Raw genomic sequence first — 25598 nt, forward strand, 5'->3', positions numbered from 1 at the left:
ATCCTGAAGTGAGTTGCCATTCCTTTCTCCAGGGGATCTTGCTGACCTAGGGATCAAACCCGGATCTTCTGCATTGCAGGCAGATTCTTTACCATCTGAATTACTAGAAGCCAGATGCAGTTGTTCATTTCTGAGCCCTAAGAGTAAACATCAAGTAATAAATCATATCAAGGTTTTAAGGGGGTGCAGAGGAAGTGGGAATATTCTCCTGCAGTAAATGCTCCTGTGCCATCATACCCCTTTGACAGATGGTACTGTTTAGCCATGAAATTGAATTGAGTAGCATAGCCTTTCTCTTTTTCTTATTGCAGGGATTCAATGCAAGAGATAAAAGGGAAATCATAACTAAGGGCTGAACCTGATCATTAACACAGCTTTGCCTTTTTATTGTGTTTCCTGTTCAGAGACTCTTCTGGGATTTTGTTAAAGATGTCCCACATTTTCTTTTTTTTTTTTTTTTAATTCTTTATTACTTTCACTTTTCTTTCTTCTTCTTTTTTTTTTTTAATAGACTTTCTTTCTGGTTAGAGATTACCAAGACAAAAACAAACAAACAAAAAACAAACAGACAAAAAAACCAACCAGCCACCATCCTTTTAACAGAGTTCAGAGGGAAATCTTTATAAAGATTCCAGATGAAGAAAAATTATTTTTCTTACCTCAATTTATTCTCCCCATTGCTCCCTACATGATATCATTGAAATCAATCTTTTTTTTTTTTTGATCTTTGTAAATTTCTTTCACTTTTAATGGAAGTGGACTTTGAAATACTGACATGAAGGTTTGTGCATGAAGTAAAGCTGCTTGAAGGACTTCATAGGTGACTTCGGTAAAGAATGCCTGTAACGCAGGAGACATAGGACACATGGGTTTGTTCCCTGGGTTGGGAGGATCCCTTGGAGGAGGAAATGGCAACCCATTCCAGTATTCTTGTCTAGAGAGTGCCATGGACAAGAGGAGTCTGGAAGGCTACAGTCCACTGAGCCTCAAACAGCTGGACGCAACTGAAGTGACTGAGCATGCATGCACGCAACGCTGGTTGAAGACATTGACCAAGAGAAATACCACCTCCTCCTTTCTCTTCTGTCTCCCACATGGCTTCACTGCAGGCCTGCCTAGCAACTCTCCAGTCACTTCCTCACTGTGCAGCCTAGAATGCTGCCTTGAAGGCCTTCTCTCAAGATTTGTGTACTTTGTTGTTTTCACATTTTGAGGCTACTAAGGTGACTGCAGTAAAGTTCACACATTAGAGTAAATTTTCCTGCAACTAATGATTGATGAATAGCTAAATTCTGGTGTTTGAAATTTTATATATATATTTAAAAATTTTATTTATAGTAAAGTTCTAGTGTTGGGCTAAAATGGTTCAAAGTTAGGATGACACAAGGAATTCAGTATTTAATTCAACAAGGTATACACTTTATAGAAATTCATTAAGTTGTTTGCACTGTTTAGACACTCACTAGAAGTAAATTAGGAATAAAGATACTCTTCTGGCAATCCAGAAATATTACTTAATTTTTAATGAATTTTCTCTTTATTTTCTTTACTTTGCTCCCAATAAAGTCACTATTAACCTTTTTATTTCTTATTCTTTATCCATTCAGCACAGTTTTATTTAGCACTTCTGCTGTACCAGGCACTATGATGACCTTGAAGATACAGTAGTGGTCAAGATCACAAAGTTCTTGTCTTCAAGATATGTACAAACTACTTAGAGAAACAAAAATAAATGATACAATGAGTGCTGCAATGGAAATAATTACTAAAGAAGCTTGTGAATTTATGGCTTCTGATCCCATTCTTCTGCAATTATAGGAACATAACATTTTTGCCTTCCTTTCTTTCCACAATCAATCCTGTCTCACTTGGAGAATGTTTTCCTTATGTTTAATGGATGAATGGTTGTCTAAGGAGGCCTTACAAATAGCTGCCAAAAGAAGAGAAGCAAAAGGAGAGAAGGAAAGATATACCTATTTGAATGCAGTGTTCCAAAGGATAGCAAGGAAAGATAAGAAAGCCTTCCTCAGTGATCAGTGCAAAGAAACAGGAAAACAAGAGAATGGGAAAGACTAGAGAGCTCTTCAAGAAAATTAGAGATACCAAGGGAACATTTCATGCAAAGATGGGCACAATAAAGGACAGAAATTGTATGGGCCAAAGCCTTCGACTGTGTGGATCACAATAAACTGTGGAAAATTCTGAAAGAGATGGGAATATCAGACCAGCTGACCTGCTTGTTGAGAAACCTGTATGCAGGTCAGGAAGCAACAGTTAGAACTGGAAATGGAACAACAGACTGGTTTCAAATAGGAAAAGGAGTACGTCAAGGCTGTATATTGTCACCCTGCTTATTTAACTTATATGCAGAGTACATCATGAGAAACACTGGGCTGGAAGAAGCACAAGCTGGAATCAAGATTGCCTGGAGAACTATCAATAACTGCAGATATGCAGATGACACCACCCTTATGGCAGAGAGTGAAGAGGAACTAAAAAGCCTCTTGATGAAAGTGAAAGAGGAGAGTGAAAAAGTTGGCTTAAGCTTAACATTCAGAAAACTAAGATCGTGGCATCTAGTCCCATCACCTCATGGGAAATAGATGGGGAGACAGTGGAAACAGTGTCTGACTTTATTTTTTGGGCTCCAAAATCACTGCAGATGGTGACTGCAGCCATGAAATTAAAAGATGCTTACTCCTTGGAAGGAAAGTTATGACCAACCTAGATAGTATATTAAAAAGCAGAGACATTACTTTGCCAATAACGGTCCGTCTGGTCAAGGCTATGGTTTTTCCAGTGGTCATGTATGGATGTGAGAGTTGGACTGTGAAGAAAGCTGAGTGCTGAAAAATTGATGCTTTTGAACTGTGGTGCTGGAAAATACTCTTGAGAGTCCCTTGGACTGCAAGGAGATCCAGCCAGTCCATCCTAAAGGAGATCAGTCCTGGGTGTTCATTGGAAGGACTGATGTTGAAGCTGAAACTCCAGTACTTTGGCCACATGATGTGAAGAGTTGACTCATTGGAAAACACCCTGATGCTGGGAGGGATTGGGAGCAGGAGGAGAGAAGGGGGCTACAGAGGATGAGATGGCTAGATGGCATCACCGACTCGATGGGCATGAGTTTGAGTAAACTCCAGGAGTTGGTGATGGACAGGGAAGCCTGGCGTGCTGTGATTCATGGGGTCACAAAGAGTCAGACACGACTGAGCGACTTAACTGAACTGAACAGAAACAGAAGATAAGAAGAGGTGGCAAGAATACACAGAAGAACTGTACAAAAAAGATTTTCACGACCCATATAATCATGATGGTGTGATCACTCATATAGAGCCAGACATCCTGGAATGCGAAGTCAAGTGGGCCTTAGGAAGCATCACTATCAACAAAGCTAGTGGAGGTGATGGAATTCCATTTGATCTATTCAAATCCTAAAAGATGATGCTGTGAAAGTGCTGCATTCAATATGCCAGCAAATTTGGAAAACTCCACAGTGGCCACAGGACTGGAAAAGGTCAGTTTTCATTCCAGTTCCAAAGAAAGGCAGTGCCAAAGAATGCTCAAACTACCACACAATTGCACTCATCTCACATGCTAACAAAGTAATACACAAAATTTTCCATGCCAGGCTTCAATTGTATGTGAACCATGAACTTCCAGATGTTCAAGCTGGATTTAGAAAAGTCAGTGAAACCAGAGATCAAATTGCCAACATCCACTGGATCATTGAAGAAGCAAGAGAGTTCCAAAAAAACATCTACTACTGCTTTATTGACTATGCCAAAGCCTTTGACTGTGAATATCACAAAAACTGTGGAAAATTCTTAAAGGGATGGGAATACCAGACCATCTGATCTGCCTCCTGAGAAATCTGTAAGTAGGTCAAGAAGCAACAGTCAAAACTGGACATGGAATAACGGACAGGTTCCAAATTGGGAAAGGAGTATGTCAAAGCTGTATATTGTCACCCTGCTTATTTAACTTATATACAGAATACATCATGCACAATGCCGGATTGGATGAAGCACAAGCTGGAATCAAGATTTCCAGGAGAAGTATCAATAACCTCAGATATGCAGATGACACCACACTTATGGCAGAAAGTGAAGAACTAAAGAGCCTCTTGATGAAAGTGAAAGAGGAGAGCGAAAAAGTTGGCTTAAAGCTCAGCTTTCAGAAAACTCATCTGGTCCCATCACTTCATGGAAAATAGATGGGGAAATAGTGGAAATAGTGACGGACTTTATTTTTTTTGCGGGGGGGCTCCAAAATCAGATGGTGATTGCAGCCATGAAACTAAAAGACACTTGCTTCTTGGAAGAAAAATTATGACCAACCTAGACATCATATTAAAAAGCAGAGATATTACTTTGCCCACAAAGGTCCATCTAGTCCAAGTTAGGGTTTTTCCAGTAGTCATGTGTGGATGTGAGAGTTGGACTATAAAGAAAGCTGAGCACCTAAGAATTGATGCTTTTGAACTATGGTGTTGGAGAAGACTCTTGAGAGTCCCTTGGACAGCAGGGAGATCCAACCAGTCCATCCTAAAGGAAATCAGTCCTAAACATTCATTAGAAGGACTGAAGTTGAAACTCCAATCCTTGGCCACCTGATGTGAAGAACTGACTCATTTGAGAAGATCCTGATGCTGGGAAAGATTGAAGGCAGGAGGAAAAGGGGATGACAGAGGATGAGATGGTTGGATGGCATCACTGACTCAATGGACATGAGTTTGAGTGAACTCCAGGGGTTGGTGATGGACAGAGAGGCCTGTCGTGCTGCAGTCCATGGGGTGACAAAGAGTCAGACACGACTGAGCAACTGAACTGAACTAAATGGATAAATTAGCACTTTTAATACAGTCATTTCAAAGTCCCTGTAGAATAATTTGACATCAGGAGTATTCATGTTTCATCCTCTGTTGAGAGTTTCTTTTTTGATCCTGGGTCACATTTTCTTCTGCTTTGGAGTGAGTTTAAAATTTTATGACACATGGAAATTTGGACTTCCCATGTGGCTTAGTGGGAAAGAATCTGCCTGCCAATGCAGGAGATTTGGTTTCAATCCCTGGGTTGGGAAGATCTCCTGGAAAAGGCAATGGCAACCCACTCCACTATTCTTGCCTGGGAAATACCATGGGTAGAGGAGTCTTGGGGGCTACACAGTCCATGGGCTGGCAAAAGAGTCAGACATGACTTAATGACGAAACAAAAACAATAACTCCAATGTAAAATATAAACTAAAAACAAACAGTTATAATGTAAAAAATTTGAAGGTAGAGTTAATATGTCTTTGACTTTGTAGATCACAACAAACTGTGGATAATTCTTGAAGAGCTGGAAATACCAGACCTGAGCAGCCTGTATGCAAGACAAGAAGCAATAGTTAGAAGCAGACATGGACCAACGGACTGGTTTAAAATTGGGAAAGGAGGCTGTCAAGGCTGTATATTGTCACTCTGTTCATTTAACTTATATCCAGAGTACATCATGTGAAATGCTGGGTGGATGAATGACAAGCTGGAATCAAAACTGCCAGGAGAAATAGCAACAACCTGAGATATGCAGATGATATCAATTTAATGGAAGAAACTGAAGAGGAACTAAAGAATTTCTTGAGGAGAGTGTAAGAGGAGAGTGAAAAAGATAACTTAAAACTCAACATTCAAGAAAGAAAGATCATGGCATCCAGTCCCATCATTTTATGGCAAATGGATGGGGAAACAATGGAAGCAGTGACAGATTTTATTTTCTTGGGCTCTGGAATCACTACGGAATGTGACTGCAGTCAGGAAATGAAAAGACGCCTGCTCCTTGGAAGAAAAGCTATGACAAGTCTAGACAGTGTACTGCCGTGTAAAAGTAAAAGATAAGGAGAAAGTGAAGGGTGCTTCCTTGGTGACTCAAATGGTACAAAATCTGCCTACAATACAGGAGACCTGGGTATAATTCCTGGGTAGAGAAGATCCCCTGGAGAGGGAAATAGGGACTGTGTAAAAGTAAAAGATAAGGAGGTCAAACTCTAAATTCTTCTGGAAAGAATGGGTATATTACTGCTGAGTTTTCCTTATTCATATTTTTAGTAGCTTCCTACTTTTCCTGTTATTTCGTAGGCATGAATCGTCAAGCCTCCTAAGAGACGATAGTTTTGTCTGTAGATTTGAACAGAGATTGGTTTAGTTAGCACATGGTTTGGCCTTTTGACAAACATCAATTGTTTGTTTGCTCACTTGTTTTTACTGCCCCAACCCCTCAGGATGTTTCTTGCAGAGTTGGCAATCATTGTTTTTAGGTTCCCAACCCTTTCATCTTTTGTGTCACTCCTTGTGGTTATGATTTCCTCTTACATCTTGGCATAAAGCATATGGATATTTTCCCAATTGTACTTTAGCTGCTACCAAACCCAATAGTGATTATCTCTTACATTTTCTACTGTCCTGGCAACATTAAAGGGTTGTGTAGAGTAATCTTCCAAGAATCTCCTAAGCTTTTCTTAGAACATATTGTTTTACAGTGTACTGAATAGCTTCCTATGGAAGTTTCTTATTTCATAAAATTGAGAATAGTTATCTCAAAAGTATTCTTCCAACCAATGGATACTTTCACTAATTATTTATGGTCAACCCCAAAGTTGATATTACCATAAAATACAACTTTCATCAGAATCCATTGAGTGGTAAGTCAGGACTTTGCTTATGGTTTTGAAAATTGCAATGATATTCTTTTCCTGAACTTTGTCTTTCTTTTTGTATTCTTAATATTGGGGTTTTAAATTTCTTTTGGAATAAAGTATTTTCATATATTTTATTTAATTTGACTGCACAACAATATTATGAGAGATAAACCATCTTAATAGAATTTGCTTCTGATCCAACATCAAAAAATCTTTAAAAAACTCTTTTTTATAAGAAAATGTATTCAGTTAGTAAATAAATATTATGGGATAATACATAGTAAAATAAAGTATGTTAAAATGCCTTATGAACTGTTATACAAAGGTTAATTACTTTTGCTGCTAGTTATTATTATTATGTTCTCTTAATGGCCCATATGAATATATTTAATGTGAAGACAAAAAGTGAGTCAGTGAAATCAAGTCAGTTTTCATTTGTGTAAGGACAGTGTTTTGCTGGTTATAGTACAATATGGTCAATGGTTGTTAAAATTCATCACTATGAATTTTATTCTTATGTTTTTCTAGTAAATTCTCTCCACAAAAAAGTTGTCTTTGTAGTTGATAAAGAATGGATCTGAAGTAAATTTGCTGAGTTGATATTCAAGCTTGTTCATGAAATTTATTATCTGTAAAATTGAGCTAGTTAAAACCTGCAAGAGTTGTTATCAATTTAATAATTTTTATTTAACAAGATAAAAGATTTCCTTTTATCAAATATTTGGCAACCCTTCCACTTTCATTTTTAGCAAATGACTTTCTTTCATATTAGAAACATTGAACGTACATTCCCTAATCATCCCTCTACCTATATCTCTGAGCCTATGGTCATCTATATACTTTTCTTCTCCTCTAACAATAAAGAAAACATCGTCACATCTCAAAGATAAACTCCTCATGTTCACTTGGAATTCCTTGCTTTTCCCTTTTGTCAGTACTAAGCTCCTTCAATTTATCCACCTCCTGTTTGCTTACAAATATTTTTGTAGTTTATTATTCTCATTAACATTTAAATGTTTACTCATCATCTATTATTGCTTGTGTTGATAGCATCCACTTTGACTCCCTCTTCAGCCTCTCGTTCTTTTCACCTCTTGACCTAGCTTCACTATCCTTCAAGTGCAAACTTCTTTAAAGAGTTGTCTCCTTGTGGTTGTTGCCTTTTCATCACTTCCCATTCATTTTTTCAACTAACCTAATTCTTGGCTTCCACATCCATTTCTCCATCATAACTGCTCTGGGTAATATCACTTATCACACCCCACACTGTTAAATTTAAGGCACACTCATTCTGTCATCTTAATATCCTCCCAACGTCATTGCAACTAGTGATTACTCCTTAAACATTTTCATGTCATCTTTCCCAATGGCCTTCATAACACCATATTTTCCTGGTTCTCCTTTTTTCTTTTCTTTTCTCAGTTTCCTTTCCCAAAACCTACTCTCAAGTGCATCTCAAAATGTAACATGTTAATTATCAAGAGGTCTTCTAGATGCAAGATATGAGTCAACAGGTCTGGGGTGGCTCCTGAGACACTGCATTTCTAAGAAGCATTCAAGGAATGCTGACACTTATTTCACAGACCACATTTGAGGAATAGTTTCTATAAAATCCCTAGAAATCCTCAAGACTCATTCATAGACTTTATAACCTCTAATGCAGAATTATCTCTCTAGGCAATTTCATCCATTCCCATGGTTTTAAATGCAATACACATGCTGATGGGTCTCAAATTTAAATACCATTCCGGACTCCTTTCTAATTTCCTGGTTCATATATTAGTTACTACTTGGCATTATCTCTTAAAGGTGTTATTGTTATTATAAATGTCTGAAGCTGAACTCAAGCTTTCCTCCAAATCTTTCCTTCCTTTTATTATTCAGTTCAGTCAATGATACCTCCACCCACCCAGGAGCTTCCCCAATGGCTCATCAGGAAAAGAATCCACCTGCAATGAAGGAGACACAGGAGGCGTGGGTTCCATCTCTGGGTCAGGAAGATCCCCTGGAGAAGAAACTAGCAACCCACTCCAATTTTCTTGCCTGAAAAATTCCACAGACCGAGGAGGTACAGTCCAAAAGGTCACAAAGAGTTGCACATGACTGAACAACTAAACAGAAACACAGAAGCAGAACCCAAAATTTGAGGACAAACTCTATGCCTTTTATCTGCTAAATGCAATGCTTTACCAAGTCATATTTCACTTTTCTATGAAATATATTTAACAACTGTCCATGTTTTTCTTCTGAAAGTCCCGGCTAAGTTCTTATTTTTCAAGATTTCGCTTAGAGATCCACTTTCTCAACATATGTTTCGTGTCTGCCCTTACTACTACTAATAAAATAATTTAATTAACCTTGTTAATTTATAATTATATATATATATATATTTCCTTACCCCTACATATGGATGAAGAATGTCACCTACTATATTAGTAAACAAAGAATATTGTGGCTACAAGCCATCAGACACTGTATTCACCCTGACCATGCATCCTGAGGGGATTCAGGATGGAAAAGAACAGAGCACTGGCCCTAGATAGTTAAGGTATATATCGAAGAAATGCTTCCAGTGATCCCAGACTCTTGCATCTTCCCATAGAAAAGTGCTAAATTCATGTTTGCTTTCCTTTAATTAACAGTAATATTTTGATGTTCCAACTACCTGTTTTTTTCTGTTTGTTTGTTTTTGCAAAACTGCCCTATGCTATGCATCCTGGCTCTTCCCTTGCCTCTTTGAAGCTGTCAGTCCCCCAGAGCTATCTGAAAGGCTGCCTTCCGAGCTTGCATCTTCAGAAAGTTCAACGAATAAAACATAATGCTCAGCTTTTAGGTTGTATAATTTTTTCAGTCAACATACACTAGCTTCTCAGCATTGGAAAGCCAGAGATTGTGTCAGTCTTGTTTAATATTGTACCACCAGCTGATCACCTGAAAGAGTGCTTGGGCTTCTGACATATTTGTTGAATGAATACTTTACCTTGTGTAAAGATAAGAAGATAGCTTTTTAAGCCAGATATCTTGACCTTCTAATTCTGCAATTTATTCTGCCTCTGTGATACTTAAGTCACTCAAATTGAATTAATTTTCAACTGTCATTAGTTTAAATAGCTGCTTGATTTTTCCCTTAGGCCCTGGCTGCTAGATGGAATGATCCTGTTTCTGAATGTACTCCACAAGGGTACACAAAGTACTGGGCTCACTGAAAACTGGAATTCGGTTATACTCTGTTAAAGAACAATTATTTACATAATATGCAGATGAAGAACTGACACCTAGAGTTAAGAAATGCTATTTGCAAGATGTGGCATTATAATACTTTTAAAAAGTGAGTTTCTTATAAACCACTGATGTTGTTTATCTTGAAAATTTAAAAACTGGTTAATAAAATTGCCTCCATTTTTTATGTGTGTGTATATAAAATTTACAGGTGACTCTTTTTGGTTTTTACAATAAAATCAAGTTATTATAGGAAAATAAAAAGACATGCTAGAACTTATCTAACCAAAAGGTGTCAATATTATTTCCTCTCTAGTGTCAATTAGCTGTTAGTGCCTGCTTGAAGTTGTAGGATGAGAATGAGTGAAACACTTGTTTGCGTATAAGAGGAGGAGGGCTGGGATCCATTTGCAATGCCTATCATGGTTGCAGAAGATTGGGGCTTTGTGACATCTATTTCAACTCTGATTTGGTGCATAGACAAATACTTATGAAATCAGAATATTTTCTTTACTAAGGCCCCACTACTAGTTCCAAATATAGTTAGGACTAGAATTTAGATTTCTTAACTTTTAAGTCTATTCTGTATATTTCTAGAATTTTTTTCCTAGTTAAATATTTCCTATTGTATTTCTTTATTTAATTTGTTCTAAGGATTTAATACAAATGCATAATCTTTTCTTCTTGTTCTTGTTATTTGATTGGAACAAAATTAAGTATGCTCCTTTAAAGTTTTGTATCAGATTTTCATTTATACAGATGCTTAATGATAGCTAAAGCAAAAAAAAAAAATCATTGAATTAGTGTTTTTTTATATTCTGACTCTTATTATTTTTTAAATCTGACTCTTTGTGACCCCATGGGCTTTAGCCTGCCAGGCTCTTCTGTTCATGTAATTTTTCAGGCAAGCATACTGGAGTTAGTTGCCATTTCCTCCTCTAGGAGACCTTCCTGAACAAGGGGCTAAATCCACATTTCTTGAGTATCCTCATTGGAAGGCAGATTCTTTACCACTGTACCACCTGGGGAGCCCAACAATATGCGGACTCAAGTCTATATCAAATATGTTGCTACCAAATTTAGCTGTATTTTGAAATACTAAATATTATAAATTGTCTAAAAGACAATTACAAATCTCTGCCTTACATCTTTCCCTGAAAATGTTTTATCTAGGAGTATGGCTTATTTTTGTGTTTATTTAAAAATGGAGATTGGAATCAGCCACTTAAATTATTTAATAATTTAAATAAATAAAAAATAAATAAATATTTTATTTATTTATGGTGATATTTTAAATAAATATCACCATAAATAAAAATGTATTAGTCACTGAAGTTGCTTTTAAGAACTTTAATAAACATAAAATGACAAGGCTATTTCTTCACTCCACTGAGAATCTATGCTAAACTTTGCCCTATTGCAACGAAAATGACCATACACTAGTTCACAAAACAGCATGTTTTCAGAAGCTTTACTGGATCAATTTTAGTCTGTCTTTGGGTATTTCAATGTAATTATATATATATATATATATATATACATTTATTTATTTATTTATTTATTTATATGGGGTTTCCCAGGTGACACAGTGGTAAGGAATCTGTTTGCCAATGCGAGACCCAGGAGCCAAGGGTTCAGTCACTGGGTCAGGAAGATCCCCTGAAGGAGGAAATTGCAACCTGTTCCAGTATTCTTGCCTGGAAAATTCCATGGACAGAGAAGCCTGGTTATGCAAACATGGGGTTGCAAAGAGTAGGACACAACTGAGTGACTAAGCACAATTTATTTATATAAATTATAAAGTATACAGTATTAATATATAAATGTCAAATGCATTTAAGTATATTGAAATTTTTTGTGTAAATATATTGATATGAATATATCATATGATATATAAAGTATATTTCCATATATATAAAATTGGGCTTTTTACATAGCTCAGTTGGTAAATAGATAGCTCAGTTGGTAAAGAATCTGCCTGCAATGCAGGAGACCCTAGTTAGATTCCTGGGTTCTGGGAGATTGGCTGGAGAAGGGATAGGCTACCCACTCCAGTATTCTTGGGCTTCCCTGGTGGCTCACTGGTAAGGAATCCACCTGCAATGCAGGAGAGCTGGGTTCGATCCCTGGTTTAGGAAGATACCCTGGAGAAGGGAAAGGTTACCCACTCCAGTATTCTGGCCTGGAGAATTCCACAGACTGTATAGTATATACATATATATATATATGTATATGTATATATATATGATATATAAATTATATTTTTCATATATATAGTAAAGTGTTTCAGAAAACTAGAGTTATAAAAGAGTTAAAAGATAGCTAATACAACTTTTGTCAGTATTATTCCTTCTTAAATTTCATGTTTTGCTGTTGTTCAGCCTCTAAGTCATGTCCGACTCTTTATGACTGCAGCACTCTAGGCTCCCCTGTCCCTCATATCTGCCATCTTAAGAGGCAAGGAATTAAGAAGAAATAATTGACTGGATTTTCAAGCAACAAATTTTACAAAAAGCGATATCCTCACTGAACAAAACTTTGTAAATGAAATCTTTATTTTTTTTTTATGTTGTTATTTACCTTGTAATTCCTCCAAAGCCCAGAACCATGCTTGACACAAAGAAGCAGCTCAATAAAAATGTAACAGATAAAAAGAAAATTGAGCAGTCAGGATGGCTGTTATCCAATAGTCTACAAGCAATAAATGCTGGAGAGGGTGTGGAGAAAAGGGAACCCTCTTACACTGTTGGCGGGAATGCAAACTAGTACAGCCACTATGGAGAACAGTGTGAAGATTTCTTAAAAAAACTGGAAATAGAACTGCCATATGACCCAGCAATACCACACCTGGGCATACACACCAAGGAAACCAGATCTGAAAGAGACATGTGTACCCCAATGTTCATCGCAGCACTGTTTATAATAGTCAGGACATGGAAGCAACCTAGATGCCCATCAGCAGACGAATGGATAAGGAAGCAGTGGTACATATACACCATGGAATACTACTCAGCCGTTAAAAAGAATTCATTTGAATCAGTTCTAATGAGATGGATGAAACTGGAGCCCATTATACAGAGTGAAGTAAGCCAGAAAGATAAAGACCAATACAGTATACTAACGCATATATATGGAATTTAGAAAGATGGTAACGATAACCCTATATGCAAAACAGAAAAAGAGACACAGATGTACAGAACAGACTTTTGAACTCTGGGAGAAGGCGGGGGTGGGATGTTCTGAGAGAATAGCATTGAAACAAGTGTACTATCAAGGGTGAAACAGACCACCAGCCCAGGTTGGATGCATGAGACAAGTGCTCGGGCCTGGTGCACTGGGAAGACCCAGAAGAATCGGGTGGAGAGGGAGGCGGGAGGGGGATCAGAATGGGGAATACATGTAAATCCATGGCTGATTCATGTCAATGTATGACAAAAACCACTACAATATTGCAAAGTAATTAGCCTCCAACTAATAAAAATAAATGGAAAAAAAAAAGAAAATTGAGGTCTCAATACTATCAATTGGAAGTATGTTAACAATGATTTTTGTTATTGTTTCTGATGTGATATTTTCCTATATACTTTCAAGTACATTTTGCTATTAAGTAATTTAATTTTCATATCTGAAAGTGTCTATTGTTTTTTTTTTTAGTTCAAAATAAAATCTTTTAAAATGCTTAACTTTCAATAAAATGCCCCAGAATATTAGTTCATCTTTATTCAAAACAATCTGATGATCCATGTAGATGGTGCTAAAAGCTTCTTGATTCATTTATCTCAAACAAGTGCCCAACTACCTGTAATTGGTATCAGCAAAATTTGTTGCTTGGTTGATTTCACTCCTCACTTAAAATGGCCTATTGTCTTGCTAGGTAGACACAACCAGTTTTATTTTCCACTTTCTGTATCTTTTTAAAGTATAATATTGCTTCTCTTAGCATTTTCCAACATAGTGCTAAATGAATTCTTTGGAAGAACGTGCTGTGTAAATTTAAAGAATTTTTACTGTTGCAGATGACTTATTTCTGACAGGCATCTAGTTTGAGGGCTCAGTAATATTCATCAAGTGCAGAATTTGTTTTCACTTATTTCCCAACAAATTCAAATTTCTCTCTTCCTACAGATGTCTAGCTTGAAATCAGGTATATGAAGAACTTCTCTGGAAATTCTATCCCTATTTAAAAGCAATGCTTTTGAAGTCTCTCCCCTAGGGAATATCAGGGGTATGTATTTCTTGCATAACTTTTTATAGCAAAGAGGTCTGCAGATTTACCTAGCATATATGCCCTGAATGAATATGTTGTACAAATAAAATATATACTCAAATGCTTTCTTAGAAACAGACCTTTTCCTGTTGAATTGCGGAGAGCAGATTTGTGTTTTATTTGGAGCAATATAAAAGACTTTGAAGATTTTCAACTGTAACTGATTTATTAAAAGACTAAATTAAATGTATTTATGGAGTTAAAATATTTTCTGTATTCTGATAGCAATTGTGAAAACAATATAATGAAAGTTAGCATTTCATTGTTACAGAGCATATTTATTAGGTATATCTTATCCGACTACTGGGGTTAATCACATCTTGCAAAAGGGAATTTTACAATGATGATTTAAATACATAAAGCAGAAATAATATTTTTATCATGGTCCTTCAAGCTTCAGTCCTTGTCTTTTGTGTAACAAAAGACAATTTGTTAAAGCCATAGTGTTTATCCAATTGTAATGTTAGTTATTTTGTCATACATTCATATTTCTAAATTGTGAGTCTCTTGAGGTAGATAAACTCTCTTTACACCCTCTAACTAACATGGTACCCAAGTGCCCAAAACATTTTTAATTGAATGAATGAATGAATTAAAAAAATGAAGAATTAAGAGATATGTCTTATCACATGTTAGGAAATAGTAATACCTGCACTGTTTTGGAAAAATTTTACACATGGTGTTTAAGGAATGCAATTTCTTGCCAAATTACCTGGTTTATGGCATGCAAACTTATGGGAATTATTTTATATCTGTGATAATACTTCACTATTTAGCATAGGGATATAGAAAACTGGGAACTGATATCTGGGGTAAGACCTTAGAATAATATGAACTTTTCCACTTGGTGTTGCTCACATAATTCAAAAGGGACATGTGAAGTTGGGCCCCTAGTCATGTCCTTAATCAATTCTAATTTAAGTAAATCATAGTTTCTTTTAGCTGCCACTTACAAATGTTATTGTAACTGTGTCCATGTTATTTTAAATCAATCTATGTCCTCTTCTCCTCACTCTTGGGGCTAGTGATATCTTTACTTCTCTCACTTTGTATTACTCACCACACTTTTTTCAAGTACCCAGTGGTGATTTTTTGCTACTAGTTTTTCCATATTTTGCAAAAAAATTTTCATAAAATTTAAATCAGTTTTGTATAAATTTAGGCCTAGGTAGGGCTTCCCTGGTGACTCAGATGATAAAGAATTTGCCTGCAATGTAGGATACCTGCCTTTGATTCCTGGATCAGGAAGGTCCCCTGAAGAAGGAAATGGCAACCCACTCCAGTCTTCTCTGGGAAATCCCATGGACAGAGGAGCCAGGCAGGCTATAGTACATCACATCTCAAAAAGTCAGGCACGATGGAGTGACTAACACTATCACTTTTCAAATCTAGATAGGATTCTTATGAATAACATACAGAAATTTTTGATGGTGAAAGGGAGATATTAAAAATATTTTCTTATGAAATTGTTTTTGAAGAACAATTTTTAATTTTCATGGAATTAATGCAATCTAAAGATATTCATGTTGATTTCCTAAGATACAATTCTTCTCAAGCCACAGAGATTAATATACATATATATATATGATTTTCTTTTTGGCAGTGTTTTCTTTATAAGTATTTGTGTTTCATATGTTTTTATTCACACCTCTCTGGTTAATTTATTTAATATATATTTCAACCTCTGTGATATGCTAGGTATCATTTTAAGTCCTGAAGGTACTCAGTGAGTGAAAACAAAAAAGAAATTGCCTTCACCGAGCTTGAATTCTTGAAGGGGAAAACAAATAATAAACAAGATTAATAAGGAAAATATATATTCACAGTTATTATGATGTAAAAGCATTAAGGAAAAATAATGCAATTTTTAACTCCTGGTGTGTCTTCGACTTCCTTCCAGACTCATACTTTTATGTTGTTTCACAGCTCAGAAACTAATTTGTGATATTTTTTTCTTCCTTTTCTGGAAAAAAAAATGTCTTATTATCTTTAAAAAGCACTTACCAAGAGATTTCACAGGTAATAATTTTAGCCTACTGCAGTATGAGTAGATAGAATATGGTATGCGGTTTGGGACAGGAAAGAGGTCATGGCAGGTCAAGGGTCCCTGCACAAATTGTCTAGTCCATGGGTCTTCCAATATGGAGGATGCAGTCTAATACCTCAGCAGTCATTTGCAGGGCATTGCTGGAAGAAAAAAACAAAAAACAAAACTAATGATAATTTAGAACTGATTTAAAACAAAATTAAGTGGAACTCCTAATAGAGATTTGGTGCTTAACGTCATTATATCTAATCTAATTTTTCTGATAAACCAATAGGCTAAGCATTGTTACCACTTTAGATGAGGACACTGAGATTTTGAGGGCTAAAACACTATCCTCATTCATTAGTTAGGTGCAAAGTTAAACTTAGCATCGAAGTCTGCTTGATTCATTCGTACTCTTTTCTCCTGAGAGCTGGACTATCTTCCTGTTCTTAACTCCTATTTCTTATTTTTTATTAATAAATTCTTGAAAATTAGTGTTTCCTAAAGACTACCCCATTGAAAAATTAGTTCTAAGGAATGTTGAAAAGAGTTTTTCTAAAAAAGTTATTTGAAGTAAAATATTTGATTAATAATAATTAAAGGTAAATAGTTTTTATTTTTTAGCTTTAATATTTCTCAAAATATTTAGTATATAAATATGCTAAGGAATTGCCAAAAAAGTATAGAAGGTCATTTAAATGAATCCCACGTATTTATGAGTGTAAATCTCTTTTTTTGTTTTTGGGTGAAATATTCTGAGATCAGTGTACTAAGGAACATAATTTTCAGAATTCTCTTTCAAACCAAGGTTTTCCTAGAAAATGCTAGCTAATGATCAGCAATTTAGAAGACTGATTCCAGGATATCACTTTTATTTCCACTCTAGTGTTTAGTTATTATCATAATTATGGTCTCAAACTTGCCACATTTTTAGAGAAACAACAAAGAAAATGTGAATATAATTATAGCTTCATATAAAATCAAGTCCCAATTAATTGTAATGACAAATTCTAACATTCTTGAATAGAAAACTAAATTCAAAATGGAATTAATATAGGCATTCTACCACATTGCTGACTATTGATGGATATTGATCTCAAAATTGTTATCATATATGGAAACTACTAGGCTGCATATCATCACTTCAGATTAACTGCATAAAAATATATTTATGTTAATATGTGCAGTGTATTTCATGTGTTAACTTTCAGCGATGTTTTGAAAATGCAATCACATATGTAAAAATATTTGAAAACAGTAAGTAGCAACACTGGGGCAGCTACAGAATTAAAATTTATCTGGAAACTTACCTGTAAACCACGTTAATTTTCCATTGACAAAATTTCTCAAATTGGACAATAATGTTTTGATTCCCCCCCCACAATGTTTTCCATACTGCACTTAGTTATATTTTTTGCATCAGGTATATTTGTATAGTTAAAGAGAAGTCAAAATTATAAGAATAAGTCAGTTAATCTCTTGAATTATCAATGACCACTTGTTATCAATAGTTATGTGTAAATACTTTCCTAATTCATATTTTCATCCCTTATGTCTATGGTTCACTTTGTTCATGGCATATGCTGTTTCTGTTATAATTCAAAGTATGTCACTTCAGCCAATTTGGGCAATGGTCTTGAAACAATGAAGGGATCAATATCATTCAAGAAGACAGTATACAGCAGGTCAATAATTTAGGGAATGATTTTCTTTGTAGAGGACTTCCCTGGTGACTTAGATGGTAAAGGATCTGCCTGCAATGTGGGAGATCGAGGTTTGATCCCCAGGTCTGGAATATCCCCTGGAGAAGGAATGACTATCCACTCCAGTATTCTTGTGAAACTATGTGATATTTCTTATTTGAAACAATCCTTATTTACTATACAATGTATACAAATAAGATCCGTTTTAAATTTGTGATTGTCTAAATTTCTATGAGCTAAATTCATGAATATTTTGAGAATTAATAAGAGAAAGGTATTTATTTAAGACATAACATCAATTAGAAAGGCCACTGACTTTCAAAGGATAGGTATAATTGTAATAATACTGAATAGAATACAATTGTATTAAATAGAATGTGGGGATTGGGTGATACAAGAAATGGCTACTGAAATGTAGTCTTTTTCTACACTTTTTTTCAAGGCTTAAATTAAGCCAAGGTCATTTGTGATTGAGAGCTATCTGATGGTAGTTGGTATTCTCTAGGAAACATTAATTGAGGGTCACTGTTTTATTCTGAGTAAAAAGCAGAACTGGACCTTCTGTATCTCTCAGCAGGATTCTGGGAAAGCTTGTCTGAATCAGTCTATTTTGAAGCTATATTAACAGAAATTATGTTTTAGGACAAACTAGAATGGATTTGAACACTGACATGCTTTTCAAAAAATATGTTTCTTACAGAAAAAAATATCTATGTATAAATTATTTTCCCTGTGTTTTTTTTTATATCCTTCAGAAATACTTTTAATTTGGAATGGGTGTTTGCCTTTTTTAGGCACACCTAAGTGTTTTCCTTTTTGATCTTTTGACATATTTTAATATGGTTGTGTAATAATAGGTACATTTTCCTGTAATGAAGGTTAGATTTATTTTTCTTAAATACGAAATGTCTCTTTTTACCTTAGAAAATAACAAACATTTTCTTAAAATAAAATGTTTAATTAGTAGTATTGTTTAAATATAGTGTAAATGTACCAGTGACAATTATCATATATTTGAACATTTTAATTATAAAACAAAAAGTGTGTGTATGTATGCATGAACATATACACATGAGTATTAACCATTCAATGTAAAACATTACTTATCATCAATGGGCTATCTTCTGACATCGCACTGGAATAGAACTATAAAGTAAATAATGAATTGTGGAATGCAGCCAGGCTTGCAGAAAATAACTATTTGAGGGATGGTGCATGAACAGAAAGCTGTAATTTTGACAGGTGGCAAGGTGTCGTGTCACCAAGCCTTTCTAAAGCCTCATATCTCATACCTATTGATTAATGGCTCTAATTAAGGAATGAAATCAAGCATGTGAAGACAGGGGATCGCTTTAGGTCCTTGTTTGGTAGTTTTCTCTTCCTGGCACACAACTCATCCATCTAAATACCATGCTTTTTCATTTATTACTGCTGTATGGTATCACAAAAACAGTAGAAGGGGTGCATTCTGATCTCATCTTGGTCATGCAAAAATGTGAATTGGCAAAGGCTGAAGTAAGAGAACTTGCCAGAACATCATTTGAATGAGTACCGCTGTGGCAAAGCACTGCACTTTCAAATGCTCTGATGGGGATTTGGGACATGTTCAATGGCCTTTGAAATCAAGCTATTATATTAGTTTACATTCTTGGACTTGATCTTGCAAAGTTCTTACTTTCAAAGCTCTCAAATTGACCATTTTAATTTCAAATCTTTTGGTAGGTTGGTAACAAAAACCCCTTTAAGAATAGCAGATGGCATTGGGATAGCAGAGAAGGAAAAATAAAACAGGTTATATTAATGAAACTTAAAGAATATCAGTTATGCCACAACTGTACCCTCCCATATGGCTTACTAACAAGACCCTGAATCTGACATCATGCTACACAGCTAAGCAAGTCCCAGAGGATATTCCTGATCCTTTGCCCCCACATTAAAATGTTGTCCCTCTAGCACATATTCAGCATTAGGCTGGTTGCAGAGAGCCACCAGCTGGAACCTGTAGTATACATGGCAAAATATTCTCTCATCTTTGTAAATCATATGATAAAATTGTATTCTATATCTCTCAATATCTAAGAAACTTTTAAAATATTTTAAAATGTTACATGTAATATTATTAACAAATTAATACTTCAGTGGCATTAAAAATAATTATGTAGTTCTACAAAGGTGTTTATCCATGTTACATAGATTTTTAGTCATGTGCCATGTGGATTGAAGTGTGCAATTCAAATAAAGTGAGGTTAATTCTTATGATTTAGCAAGAGGAGATTTTATTAAAAATGTTCATGTATATTTCCTTATTCACTATTTGACTTTGGTTTCTTATAACACGGAGGCATAAGATTATTTTGTTCTAAGATGTTTACTTAACTACATGCCTAGCCAGTTTTAAAGAGAGATTACCTGTATATTAAAACAGTCTCAAATGTTTTATTTTATCAAAAACTGTTTACACATATTTTTTCATAGAACCATAGTTTAGAACACATTAAAGAGTTTTAAAAGATTAACAGTGGATACCGTCAACTTTTCCAAAGTAGGATAACTCTTTTGCCTTGTACCCAAGAAAAATAATATAGTTAAGTTGCACCAAAATTAAATTAAACTATTTTAGAAGTATAAATAGCTGAAATTATTAAGGACATCTCATATATTTGCATTTTCTTTACTTGGACTTTAAAAATTGGAAAATGACTACAAGAGGTGAGTTTTATTTTTCTCAAGACTTATTGATTATTATGATGAGACGTTAAATGAGATTATTAGATATATGATTCATATTTATTCAGGTATATGTATGACCACAGAAAAATATGCAGTGCCTTTAGAGATTAAAGATGCTTTTCTTTCTACATTTTTTCAATTAATTTGCTTTTACTGCTTTTCATTTATTAATTTACACACTATCTTATCTCATTTTAAGAATTTCCAAGACAGAAATAGTGATAAAATCATTGCTTACTGAAGCAAGTAGACATTGAATCCAGCTATGCACATTAGAAAGATGTTACACACTGCATACTTTTAATAATGATCATTTAGAAGATAATTTTAGCATCCACACAAGGGAAAAATGGATTTTTGATGAGTTCTTATATGACCATATGTGGTATTAGTCAGTGTGAGGTATTGCTAGCAAGCTCATTGCTTTCAAAAATCAAAGTTAAATGGTTCATCTATCATCAGAATTTGTGTCTGGGCGACTTGTCTGAACATCAGTATGATTTATGGTTTGAATTGGAGGAGTCAACCATGCATGTTTCTTAGTTTATCGTTTTATGCTGTCTTCAATTAAATGTCTATAAACACAGTGATGGCTTTATGACATTGTCCATCAATAAAGACTATCAGATTTTGCATGAGAATATGTAATTTTCAGAAAAAATAATGACCTTTTGACTTCTATGTGCCCTGTTCTTCCTATTATATGCATATACATGTAGCATTGCTTTGTAGAAAACTTGAGTATCCAATTTGCCATATGAAACAATTACTTATTTTGTAGAATAGTTGTAATTGTTATTTAAGACATTTTAGAAAACTTAATTATCAAATTATTATAATTTTAGCTGAGGTTAGAACTCATTTGTACACTATATCATAAATGCTTCCGTGAGAATGCCAAAAAGAAAAACAGGACATGTGTGAATATTTGCTTACATGCTGATTCAATATTTGATTGTTTTATGAAATCAAAAGAGTTAAAACAGGTTTTTGCTAAGAGAAAATAATGTATATGATAAAATTAAATTAAATTATTCCACACAAAGGATGAATCCTGGAAAATCTCGTGTTTTCATTTTCTCTAGGACATTGAATAATGATACTTTCAGTCTTCATATTTATGAATGTGGTGTATAGTATTCACACTGGCAGTTTCTGGAGTTTGAATCATTTTCTGTGTAGCTCTGCCCTGATAATGCTGTTGACAGCAATGCATTGTAAAAAAGAATTAGTATTCTACTTCTTGAAGCTATGTTGAATATCTTCTCAGCATATTTTCTAATAAAAATACAATGTAAAGGTTTTTATATAGTAAATCATCTGCATGTAATCTAAACACAGGAGAGCAGAAATGAGACAATTAAGGTAGGTTTAGATATAAATTTCAACAAATACAGTTTTACATGTACATAATGGTTGCATATATGTGGTTTTCATGTGGTATTTAACAAACTCTTTCTTCCCCTCATATAACAAAAAGTAGTGCGTATGTGGCAGGTAAGTGAGGTCACCAATCAATGCTTATCAAGGTTCACGTCACAGTACTGGGAGTACTTTGAGATCCATGCACAGCCGTGGATTGACTCTCATAATCTCATTATGCACTTAAAAAAATGCATTTTACTTCTGTACTATAAATTAACAGCAGTTGAATCTATGCATAAATTGTCTGGATATTGAAATAAAAAATGACCTTTGACCTCAATTATCTAGATAATTCAAGCAAGTGAAAATTACATATAGGAATCAAACTACTAGATAGTACTGCAAATAGTCAAAAACATCTGGCTATTTACAAGGAATATTTTGCATGCTTTAAATTCTGCATTTTTGGAAAATAGAAGTAGGTACAAAAACCCCATGGTCCATATACAAATATAGTTATAATTATTCAAATATTTTTTGTTATTAAAATAGGGTTGGTGTGCTACCAATGCAATTATTATCACCAAATAGTCTAAATCACCGCAGACATATTCTGGAAAACTGAGATTTCTGGGACATTTCTAAAGTTTAAAATTCTTATTTTGATCATATCTTCAGGAAAGTGTTATCAATATTAAAAACTTTTTAGGAGATGATCTGTATTGACTGACATTCCTTTAGCTTTTCACTGTTTTCCAAAGTATGATCTGTAGGTATATTCTCCAGGTCCAATTGTTCTGGGAGAATATTTCATTTTTATTTTAAGGTGGCTAATATAAGAACTAATTGTTAGTAAAAAATATTTATTTTAAGGAACATAATTGAAAGCTATTCATAAAAATGTATAAGTTTCTTAATCACTGTTTCTCAGACTTGAATCTGAATAATTTTTTCAGGAAAGGAATATTTTTTCACATTAAAAGAACTTGCACTCTTTGATTTGAAGAAGAGCATGGCAAGTAAATTTTTCTTCTTTTTAAAATATTACCTAAAAATATGTATGGTTTAAAGCATAAATAAGCCTGAAAGAGATGGATTTAAAATAGTCACTATTGTTAATCAGCAAATTTTCCAAATATCCAAGTTTCTGTTTTATGGTGTGTTTTGAAAGAAATGTGTGTTACGATTAAGAAAAATAAGTTCTTGGCATTTGGGAGCTAAAATATCAAATATCCCCTTTTTGTTTTTAAGATAGTTATTTGTTTTTCTAATAATATAGATTCAGTACTAAATTGATGAAAAGTTTTAAAGTGTGTAAATTCTTAATTTAAGCTACCTTGTGTGTGTGTGTATGTATGTTTGTGTGTGTGCATTATGTAAACAGTTGAGATACTTTTATTTATAATTATATGATCTTTTCTTAACATATGGTCACATACTTATCTTGTTATCAAAAATTCTTCATAAAAGTCATCTTATAGTTTTTTTGTACCTTATAAGTAATCTGGCCATGAACTATTCAACCAATTTTTTATTCCTATTCTTTTATATGCTTTCAATTTTTTTAACTATAAAGCTTCAAAGGAACACTTCTATAGATAGCTCTTTATTTTATTTTATTGTTTTTCTATTTATTTATTTAGAAACATAATATAATACTTTGTAATCATAACATGAAGACTTGGTCAGATATATACAACTATACAGTGATAACTGCTTTGAGTACATTTTTTGTAAAACAACATTGCTGATTTGTAAAGAAATTTTAGATTTTTTTCCAAGACTCAAAGAAATGTTCTCCAGATACAGAGAATTTCTGAAAAGAACAGATTTTAGTCCATCTTCATGTAAAACCTTTAACTGTCTTTAGCTATTTTTGTATAGTCTCAATACTATCTAGGAGAACTTATTTTAACGTCTTTGTCGTCTTGCTCTGCCTGTTCTTATTTTATGGTACTCAAGATGGTTTAAATGTATTTATGGCTTTAAGCTACTACTCTCTCAGTTAAAGAATGCCTCTTTCAGTAATGTGAACATGAGTAGCACTCTTCATAAGGTAATTTTGAATCAATGGAATCCTGTAAGTACCAGTAACTCACACCATACATTTGCAAAACCTTAAGCAAGTGAAACCCACTTCACACTCTAGCACATCTATGTCTTTTGAACTAATAGAAGATCCAAATGAAAATGTTTCCACCATTAATATGGATGAGGTATCAGCTTAGAATTTAAACTAAAATGTTTGCTTTAAATAGAAATTGTTTTTCTAGAATGATTTTGTTGCTAAAGAAGTGAAGCAGAGTCACAATTTGGAAACATTTAGTTTTGTTCAGTCTGTTTTAAAAAGGAACTTTTTATATAATTTCAGGTAAAGGGTAACAGTTTTTATAGGTGTGAATATGTAGACACAGGTAAAATAGATATTCTTGAAAGACCACTTTTTTGTTGGTCTTTATCCATTATCCAGAATATAATTTTCAAATAAGATTCATTATCAGTTAATTTTTCTATTGGAAATTTACATAAAAGAACAAATCAATGATAAGGATTCCTAGGTATCAATTTATGTATTGCCCATTCTTACTTTAAGAGTTTCTGGGCTGCTAAAAATAAGTGACCCAGAGTAAAATTGTTTCAAAAATAGCGTGACACTAAAAATAATATTTTTACTACATTATAAAGTGAGCTACTTTCCCACTAAGAGCATTCTGGAAAAACATGTTTTATTGTTTGGTTTCCTTTGTGTGTGTATGAGAAATCTTGGGAAATTAGGCTGTAATGTGTCTGTTCAGCTATATTGATCTCTTTATTAAGCTCAGCTATTTCTCCAACTTGCCTCCAGTCTCTTCATGACTTTTATATCTAGCACAGCATTTAAATATGCACTTCTGTGTTGAAATTTTAATATGCAATGATATTGTAGTTGATTCAGCCATAGGGAATGCATAAAACAACATGGAAATTATGTGATTACAGAGGCAGAACTAACCCTTAGGAGAGAGAATTGTTTTAGAAAGGTTAGCCATGTTCTCTCATTTTTAGCTTCAGATTCATAATATGCAAAGTCCTCCTATTGTTTTCAATGAAAAAAAAAGAGAGCTTTGTTTTTATGAAGTAATATTAATGTTCTATTTTCTTTAGTTTAAAACTATTTCAGTGCTGTGATGGTGGTTTTGTTTCTCTTGGTTTCTGGTAGGACTTGGTGTAATAAGAGTGGTTTATTTCATCATATTTTATTTCCTGTGTTTTGTGGATGTCCATAATTTTGGTCATTTATCTTCAAGAAAAATGTATGAATATTTTCAAAATCATAATGCTCTGACTACTGTCAGAGAGAAAACATTTGGAAATAGGCACAGACGGATACCATTTAGTTTATGAAGAGTATGACTTTAGAAGTTCTAGTTCGTGATACCCAGGAGGAGCATATGTTTATAAATAGCAGTGATTTGATTTGCCACATTTCAATACAAGTGTACCTCCTTTTATTATGCTTCACTTTATTGTGCTTTTCAGATAATGTTTTTTTTTTTTTTTTAATTGTTGCTGTTGTTGTTTTTACAAATTGAAGTCTTGTGGCAATCTTGTGTTGAACAAGTCTATCGGT

General features: G+C 34.1%; 1 long non-coding RNA gene across 1 annotated transcript in view; it reads left to right on the forward strand.

Moving 5' to 3' along the window:
- LOC122450886 overlaps positions 1-8635 on the forward strand; it is a 33567-nt gene extending 24932 nt beyond the window's left edge. The window contains exon 4 of the long non-coding RNA XR_006272263.1: positions 8560-8635. This is a non-coding gene — a long non-coding RNA (uncharacterized LOC122450886). The remainder of the gene's footprint in view (positions 1-8559) is intronic.
- Positions 8636-25598: the final 16963 nt, after the last annotated feature.

Source organism: Cervus canadensis, chromosome 12 (genome assembly GCF_019320065.1).
Source record: "Cervus canadensis isolate Bull #8, Minnesota chromosome 12, ASM1932006v1, whole genome shotgun sequence".
NCBI lineage: Eukaryota > Metazoa > Chordata > Mammalia > Artiodactyla > Cervidae > Cervus > Cervus canadensis.